A 9,015-nucleotide genomic window follows, 5' to 3' on the forward strand; every position below is an offset into this window, starting at 1 on the left:
ACAATGAGGAATAAGATTCAGCCCCACACTCCAGCAACTCTTAGAAAATAACCTTCTTCCTCCAGTCTTTGCAATTTCCAGCTGAGACTCCCCCTTTTAGAAGGCTCTCCTGGAATTACACCCCCTTTCAATCCCACCACAACATTAAATCATCCATAATTTCCTTTCACCTTACTTGGGTAAGTATATATTTCTATTAATTGCAGTTTGTCTTACATATACCCTAACAATCAAAATTGATTTGAGGTCAGTGAATGGTGTCTATTCTGTGTGTGTGTGTCCTTTATTTTGTATTCTGAGCTATTATTGCACACTGTTATCAACTTGTCGACTGACAAGTTATAAGGGTTTGAAGGTTGTCCTGAAAACACAATGGAAGCACATTGGTTAAAAGGCAAAGAGCAAGAGATACAGGAAACAATGTAATAATTTACAATAAAAAGCAAATATGGCATGCCATCACAAAATAATTTCTCCTCGCTGTCACTTAAGACCTTTGCTGAAGCATACACACTATAGAGCGCTACCACATTAAATTACTCAGTATTGGAAGAGACATTGGGATTGATCATTAAGCTTATTCCAACCTGTTGACAGTCTAGACTGCAGTTACCTCTTTTGAGAAAGACACCACGGAGTGGAGGTCCCTAAATCTCTGAGGCTCATCATGTCGTGAATGATTCTCTCTTTCTGGGCAGTAATCACCACACTTTCAAGCCTTTGAAACTAACACACTTCACTTTGCTAGTAGAGAACCAGCTTCTCTTTCAGCCAGACTTGTAATCAGGCTTTTGTGTTGTTTTCATTTACACTTCAATCCGTCAAATTGGCTTTGAAATGTGGAATTTTTGCACTCGGCCTTTATTTTCCATTATGTGTTCCAGTTCTGAATGCCAGAAATGAATGGCCATTTGGTCACTGGTTAGCTGCCAACACAGCATAGCTGTATCCTAATTAAGAGCGACTTCGTGTGTCATGCCAGCCTGCTGAGCTGGCAGATGGACATTGACCACAAAGGGTCAAGACCTCCACTTCCTGTAATTGCATCATTACAGCTTCATTTCCTTGAGTCCTGAAGACTCTCAAATGTAAATATTAATGCCCCTGGCAAGTACGAGAAGAGAAAAGGGAAAGAATCTAACATTCATGGAGCACCACCTATTTGCCAAAGGTTGTACTAGGTACATTTATAACTGAAGTTTCACTTCATTCAATCCCCCTGTTAACACCAGATAGTCAGGTACTAGCATTAGCTCCATTTTACAGACACGGATACTAAAGTTCAGGGAGGTTAAGTAAGCATGGTTATGTAGCTAGTGATGCTAAACCCAGTATTGAAGCCAGACCTAACAGAATCCAGATCTGGTACTCTTCTTCCATGCTGCTTCTCTTAGCAATGAGATCCAGTGCTGCCTGTTCGCTGCCTCTAGCCCTGTCCCTGTGTCCAAGGAGGAGGCCTACTGGTCATTTCACTTACTTTGATATTTTGCCTAGGCATGGCTTGCCCTCAGTTTTTCTTCTTTCCTCACTGCAATGGGCTATGATCGAACCCCACATGTCTATCTTGACCCCCTCCCTCCCACCTCCCCCGCCATAGTAAGTTACTAGAATGTCTGTAGCTTACACATCGGCTGAATCAGTGCCTCATACAGCATTTGCACTCCAAAATCCTTGAGGTCGTTTCCACTTAGGTCTAGCGATGTTAGGTTCTCATTTCTGTTGAGGACAGAGGCAAGAGCTCCATGGCACGCATCTGTGAGATGACATTCTGCTAACCTATGGGGAATTGGGGATTCAAGAAAGTTCCACAATGACCCTCCATCTCATATAGAGTCTGGAACAAGAGCCCAGTGAGCAAAGAGTCACTGTGCACTTGCCACAAGGTCTGCGGTTTGCAAGAGGGGTGTTTCAGCCCTTCACACAGCACCTACATACCCTCGTCCCCTAAGGCATTATCACTGAGGTCAAGGTCTCTTAGGTACTCATTGGTGTAGAGTGCACTGCACAAATCCTGACAACACTCTCCAGTCAGGCAGCAGGTCCACAATCTGCCAGGAAGTAAGGTAGAGAAGGCTGGCATCATTTCATCTGCACTGAGTTACTTTAGGAATTCTGTTGGCCCACTAGAAAAACACATTAGAAACTCAGAGTATCGTGTGAAAAAAAAATCCCTTGGGCCAGGGCCAAGCAGAGATTGTGGAGAGGGGAACATTTATACTCCCTAAATTATTTGGTTCTTCATTTATTGCTTCCTTGGAGATTCGATCACCAGGCCAAAAAATACTCATTTAATTTTAAGAGTTGCTGAAACATCAGGAAACTCTGCCTGTGGCTATAGTCCATGATACTTATGCCAGATCCTTTAACTGACAGTCAGGCTGTTTTAATCCTTTGCACAGCAATTTCAGTCCCAAGTCTTCAATTTTGTTATTAATTAGAAGCAGCCTTGTCAGGCTCTGGGTGGAGCTCAGGACTTGGGCAAGGGACTCACGACAAGCTGCAGAAAGGGAACATTCAGAAAGCCTGGAGGAATGGGGATACCAAGGTGGCCGTTAACCATGGAGTCCCACTGAATCTCAAGTGCCAAGGCCCGTGAGAACAAGGATAAGCACTTACACAAGAGTCTTGAGAATACCCTTTGCATGCTGCAGACCTTCACAGAGATGCGGTACTCCTGTGTCCCCCAGGGCATTGGCAAACACAAACAGCTCTTTTAAAGGCTGACTCACTTGCAAGAAAGAAGAGAGCTCCATACAGCTAGCATCTGTTAGCTACTCAAGCTACCAAGAAAAGGAGAAGTAAAATCAGCCACTGCTGTCTCTTAGCTTTCTGAGAATGTTTTCCTAGCCTCCCTTCAAGTTCCAGCTCCTGGCACACCTCCTTCACAAAGCCACTTCCTGAGGTCTCTAGCCCACAGTGACCTCCTACCTTTCCCTGGGCTCATCTGGCATTTCTAAATGATTCCACAGTGTTGGGCACTTCATTACACATTGAATTGTGTTGTTCTCCAATTGGTTCATATCTGTGTGTCCTAAAGGGCAGCCTTGTCACTTGTCCTTCTGATAACTCTACCCACATCTAGGGCTGTGTTGGGTGCATTGTAAATATTCTTAATATTTAAGTAGTGTCATTCCTGTAAACAGGCAAGATGGCTGTATACTGGAAAGAGCAGGAGATGTGGAAACAGATTTTGGAGTCACATCCTGACTATACCACTTTTGAGTTGTGTGACCTTGGACAAGTCACGTTCCCTGTGATCTTCAGTTTCCTCATCTGTACAATGGGGATTAAAAATCCATTTTATATGCTTATTGGAAGGAATCAATTGGGTGAAACAACTTCTGCCAAGCCCAAGCACAGATCCTGGCACATAAGCAGGCATTTGCCAAGTTCAATAGTCCTAAGATGATGCCAGACAGTTCTAAGAAACTTACTCTAGCTTCTCCACTTTACCATTGGAATGTCTGAGACCTTCACAAAGATACTTCACCCCTGTGTCCCCCAGGGGATTTTTCACTCAGGTCCAGCTCAGTGAGGTTTGGATTGCAAATAAGAACAGAGGCAAGATCCTTGCAAACAACCTCTGAGCTTTCTGGGAGAAAGCTAGCACACAACCTGGAGAGAAAGAGAGATGAACAGAGACAGAACTGGCTGCTTTATTGTCCTACTCACCCCCTATCCACAGTACCTCATGAGCAAAGAAAATAAAGGCCCATCTATACAAGACTGCCAACCTTGATAATGTCAAAGCCTCCAGGGGAGAATCGTACTTTGCTCCCACAACACTGTGTCCCCCAGTGGCAACTCAGTAAGTGTTGACTGCCCCTCCAAAAAAGTGTTGGGAGGAAATATCAAGATGACCTAATCTCATTTTAACTCCCTGCATGAATTTAGAATTCTATCTCATAGCTTCTTTCAAATCCCATGGGGGAAATGGCATAATATCTTTAATAAGCTTTATAGTCAAAAGATCTAAAAAGTTCATTATTTATTAATTTTCCATCCTTAGAAATCCAGTCCACCGTCATCATCCATGTAATATTTCTTCTTTGGGACAAAGAGTGGTTTTTACCGACCTTCCTGTCTTCTTAATCTTTGTTTCTCCATATTGAGTAGTCTAATTTCTTGAATCCCATCAACTTTTTCTTCCATCACTTTCAAGAATTTCTATGATATATACTACAATCTTTGAGTCCTCAATTTTCTCTTGAGTTACCAGGCTCCAACCTTAGCCTTGAAGAGGGCTCATAAGTACACACGTCTATATCTCCCCAATTTAGAAATTTTAAAAAGAGGCATTTGGGGGGAAAAAAGGAGTTTCAAAGTGAATTTTAGAAAGCTTTAATGTTGGGCGCCTGGGTGGCTCAGTTGGTTAAGCGACTGCCTTCGGCTCAGGTCATGATCCTGGAGTCCCGGGATCGAGTCCCGCATCGGGCTCCCTGCTCGGTGGGGAGTCTGCTTCTCCCTCTCCCACTCCCCATTTGTGTTCCCTCTCTCGCTGTGTCTTTCTCTGTCAAATAAATAAATAAAATCTTTAAAAAAAAAAAAAAAAGAAAGAAAGCTTTAATGTTAAAGAGCTTTTACTTTTAAAAACCCCACGTATAGGGGCGCCTGGGTGGCTCAGTCGGTTAAGCGTCCGACTCTTGATCTCAGCTCAGGTCTTGATCCCAGGGTCATGAGTTCAAACCCTGCACTGAGCTCCACTGGAGCTCAGTGTGAAGTCTACTTTAAAAAAAATAAATAAACCCACATATATATTGTGATGGTTAATTGTGTCACATTGGCTAAGTCATATATCCAGATATTTGGTCAAAAATTATTCTAGATGTATCTGGGAAGGTATTTTTTAAATGAGATTAACATTTCAATCAGGGACTTTGGGTAAAGTAATTTACCCTCCATAATTTGGGTGGGCCTTGCCTAATCAGTTGAAATGTTTTATAGAAATAGACTGACCTCCCGGGGAAGAAGAGAGAATTCTCACAAGCAGAATGCCTTTGGACTTGAACTGCAACATGAGCTTTTCCCTGTGTCTCCAGCCTGTTGGCCTACCTTGCAAATATTGAACTTGACAGCCACCCTAATCCACATGAGCCAATTCCTTAAAATAAATCTCTATACAGTTGACCCCTGAACAACACAGGTTTGAACTGCATGGGTTCACTTAAACACGAATTTTTTTTATAAATACCATACAGTAGTATAAATGTATTTTCTCTTCCTTATGATTTTCTTAGTAATATTTTCTTTTCTCCAGCTTACTTTCTTACAAGAATACGGTATATAGTACATATCATATACAGAATATGTGTCAGTCAACTGTTCATGTTATCAGTAAGGCTTCCAGTCAACAGCAGGCTATTAGTAGTTAAGCTTTTGGAGGGTCAAAAGTTATACGTGGATTTCCGACTGTGGGGGGTGGGGTTGGCGCCCCAACCCCCGTGCCGTTCAAGGGTCAACTGTATATTTATATACATCTTATTTGTTCTGTTTCTCTGGACAACCCTAATACATATGCGATAAACTTTTTTATTAAAATCATTACCATGGACTTTGAAGTCAGATACATGTGGGTTCTGAATTGTGCCTTCGCCATGTTATTTGGTCTTATGACCTTGGGTCCCTATTTCCTCATCTGCTAAAACAGAGATAATAATCTGAAACCTCTCAGAGCTGTTTTACAATTAAAGGAAATCACAGATACAAAGCAGTCAGCACAATGCTCAGCACAAAGTGATTGTTCAAAAAGTATGGGTTATTATTATAGTCATTGATGTTGTTGTCACCCACAAAGAAAATTCTTTTCCTAAACTTGTTGCACAGGAACAATTTGAGAGACTGTCACTTTTATTCTTCCTCTCCATGATTCTTCAAAATGTGTTTTGATCACACAACATCCATCTTGAGTTGCATATTTAAATTTTGTTTCTTGCAGCAAGGAAACTAATAGTTACAACTTACTTGAGCTTCTGTTACTTGCAATTTGGATCTTTTAAGCCTTCACAAAGCAATTTCAAAGCTGAAGCTTCCAATTTGGTTTCACTGAATTCCAGATCAGTGAGCCACCGACTGGTACTGGAACAACTGCCCGTGCCTCACAAGAAGCAGGAGAGATAAGGTGTCGGTACAACCTTCAGAGAATGACCTCATTATCTTGTGCATGTTTTGCCCTCCCCCCCCCATACAAACAGAAATTGACCAAAAATGATACAAACACAGACAACAAATTCTCCTGCTATCAGTTACCTCAATGTCTGTAAGATACAGTTTGGCTGTTTTAATCCTTCACACAGAAGCTTCATTCCTGAATCTTCCAGGGTATTTTTTACAAACTCTGTATCTGTCAAATACTGGTTAGTTTCAAATGCTAAAGAGAGGTCCCTACCACAAGAAGCTGTGAGGTGGCAGAAAATCAGTCTGTGTGGAGAAAAAGACATTTCAGAGAAGCAAGAAATTAGGACTCTCTTTAAAGGTATCTGTTTGTACCTTACTGATGTAATGAATTCTTTCAATACACTCAACAATTAATTTATTGGGTGCTTACCACTACGCCAGATGCTGAAAACATAAAAATAATTAAGACCCAGACCTGGTCTTGAAAGGCACTGCAAGTGGTATGCATACGGTATCATGGGGACACAGAAAGGTAGCACAATTCTGCCTAGCTTGGGGTGGCATTTGGAGGACCAAGAAATACTTATAAGAGAAAGAAATATTTGAGTGCTGTTGTGAAAGGGGAAGAGAAACTGAACAGGAGTTAGGTGGATGAAGAGAATGGGAGCAGGGAGAACAGGAGGAGCCCAGGGACATGGGGCACTCATGGAGCAGCCTGGGCAAAGGCTGGAAGACAAGTGAGAGGATGCTTTGTTTGAGAACCTGCCAACTGCAGCTGACCCTTGAACAACTCAGGGGTTAGGGGTTCCGACCTCCACACAGCTGAAAATCTGCCTATAACTTTTGACTTCCCCAAAACTTAATTGATAATAGCCTACTACTGACCAGAAGCCTTAACAGTAAAATAGTCAACTAACATATATCTGAAGGTCATATGTATTACATACTGTATTCTTACAATAATGAAGTAAGCTGGAGAAAAGAAAATGTTTTCTTTAATTAAGAAAATCATAAGGAAGAGAAAATACATTTATAGTACTGTACTGAATTTATTTTAAAAATCCACATATAGGGGCGCCTGGGTGGCTCAGTTGGTTAAGCGACTGCCTTCGGCTCAGGTCATGATCCTGGAGTCCCTGGATCGAGTACCGCATCGGGCTCCCTGCTCGGCAGGGAGTCTGCTTCTCCCTCTGACCCTCCCCCATCTCGTGCTCTCTCTCTCTGTCTCATTCTCTCTCTCAAATAAATAAATAAAATCTTTAAAAAAAAAAAATCCACATATACATGGACCTCCATAGTTCAAATCCTGTGTTGTTCAAGGGTCAACTGTATTTACTATGGCCTATATTAAAAGACTAGAAGGATATATATCAAATTATCAATAGGAGTCATCTTTTAGGTTGGGGAAGGGCAAGATTATAGAGATGCATTCACCTTATAGATATTTAAAAATTATTTACAATGATAAGTTATCAAAAAATAGTTTAAAAAATTTTTAAAACACATGATTATTATAAATAATTTCTATAATAGAGAAAAATATAAAGTTTTTTTAGTACTATATGCCTACCACCCCAAAATAACCACTGTTAACATTTTGGTACATGACTCTTCAGATTTTCAATGCATGCATACATATAGAAATATATGTTTTTGTAACAAATGCAATCATAGAAAGATGTATTTTAAAAAGATAAAAACTTTTTCCAAACCTCCTCTCCAGTTCCACTTCCCAGAGATAACCAATGTTAAGAGTCTAGTGTATACCCCCCCACTCCCTTCTTCAAGATCATAGAAACATACACATACACACACAACACAATTTGTATATTTTACAAAAATGCAATCATAGAAAACATTACATCAACTTTACATGCACTTTGTTACTCAGTACTCACGGTAAGCCCATAGGTAGAAACTAAGATTCAATTATAGCAGAAGGTCATCTAGTAAGTGGCAAAGTAGGATTAAACCTTAAGTCTGTCTGGTTTTTCCAGTAGGCTTCAGAAAGCCGTTGGAGGTTTAAACTGACATGCTCAGATCCCTCTGACGTCAGGGTAGGCAGGAGACAGACCAGATATCAGAGGGCTGCAGTGGTAAGAAGATATACAGGTAGGGGGAGCTGGACTACGGTGGCTGGGGTGTGAAGGTGGACAGATTCGAGACATGGTTTCGGGATGAAATGGCCAGAATTTAAGACGGTTTAGGGTGACTATAATGTTCAGTGCTGAGCCAATGGGCGACGAAGCTGTTCCCAGGCTCCACCCTCTTCCTCCGAGGGGTATGGAAAGCCAAGGAGGGTTCTAGAACATTCCATCTCTAGGACACAAGGGCCCCCTGGCGTGGGACAAACCATTATGGAGGGGGGTGGAACTTCCTGTACTCGATTATGAATACTTCACGTTCTCGATTCTAAGTCTTTTCTAACCACTCTTGTTGTTTCCCGCCGTCAACGACTTTCAGCAATGTAGCGGGTTCTTTTAGGTCCTGGACTTTGGGAGGAACCTTTCTCACAAATTCCCTCCCACCCCCACTGTCTCTGGAAGTTGGAACAGTCCTAGAGTAAAAGCCTCGAGGGTTGATCCCAAGACTTCCTTTTCCCCCCCCCCCCCCGAGGGCCGAGTCCTCGGAGGGAGAGGTGCGCTCTTTGGGCTTAGTTGGTAGGCGTGGTTAGCTGGCACCCTATCTGGCCCCAGCTTTAGAGGTGAGGTTTGGTGGGAGGTGTACGGGGGTGGGGCAAGCCAGTCAGAGGGCCTTTAAGAGGGTCTGAGGGGGGAAGGGAAAGGGCGGGGCAGCAGGTGGGTGGAGACTGAGGGCGGCGTGTTGGGGGGGCCGGGGTGAGGGACAGGGGACAAGTGGGGGCGGGGGACAAGTGGTGGGGGTGGGGGGCAAGTGGGGGGG

The 9,015-nt window shown here is 42.5% G+C and overlaps 1 long non-coding RNA gene across 1 annotated transcript in view; it reads right to left on the minus strand.

Annotated features, from left to right (window-relative positions):
* Positions 1-9,015, minus strand: part of LOC115938504 (uncharacterized) — a 63,766-nt gene that overhangs the window by 41,553 nt on the left and 13,198 nt on the right. The window contains exons 5-7 of the long non-coding RNA XR_014141232.1: positions 6,247-8,202; positions 5,962-6,094; positions 1,625-4,510 (exon numbers count right to left, since the gene is read on the minus strand). This is a non-coding gene — a long non-coding RNA (uncharacterized LOC115938504). The remainder of the gene's footprint in view (positions 1-1,624; positions 4,511-5,961; positions 6,095-6,246; positions 8,203-9,015) is intronic.

This window comes from Leptonychotes weddellii, chromosome X, assembly GCF_054177405.1.
Source record: "Leptonychotes weddellii isolate Sample4059 chromosome X, ASM5417740v2, whole genome shotgun sequence".
Taxonomy (NCBI): domain Eukaryota; kingdom Metazoa; phylum Chordata; class Mammalia; order Carnivora; family Phocidae; genus Leptonychotes; species Leptonychotes weddellii.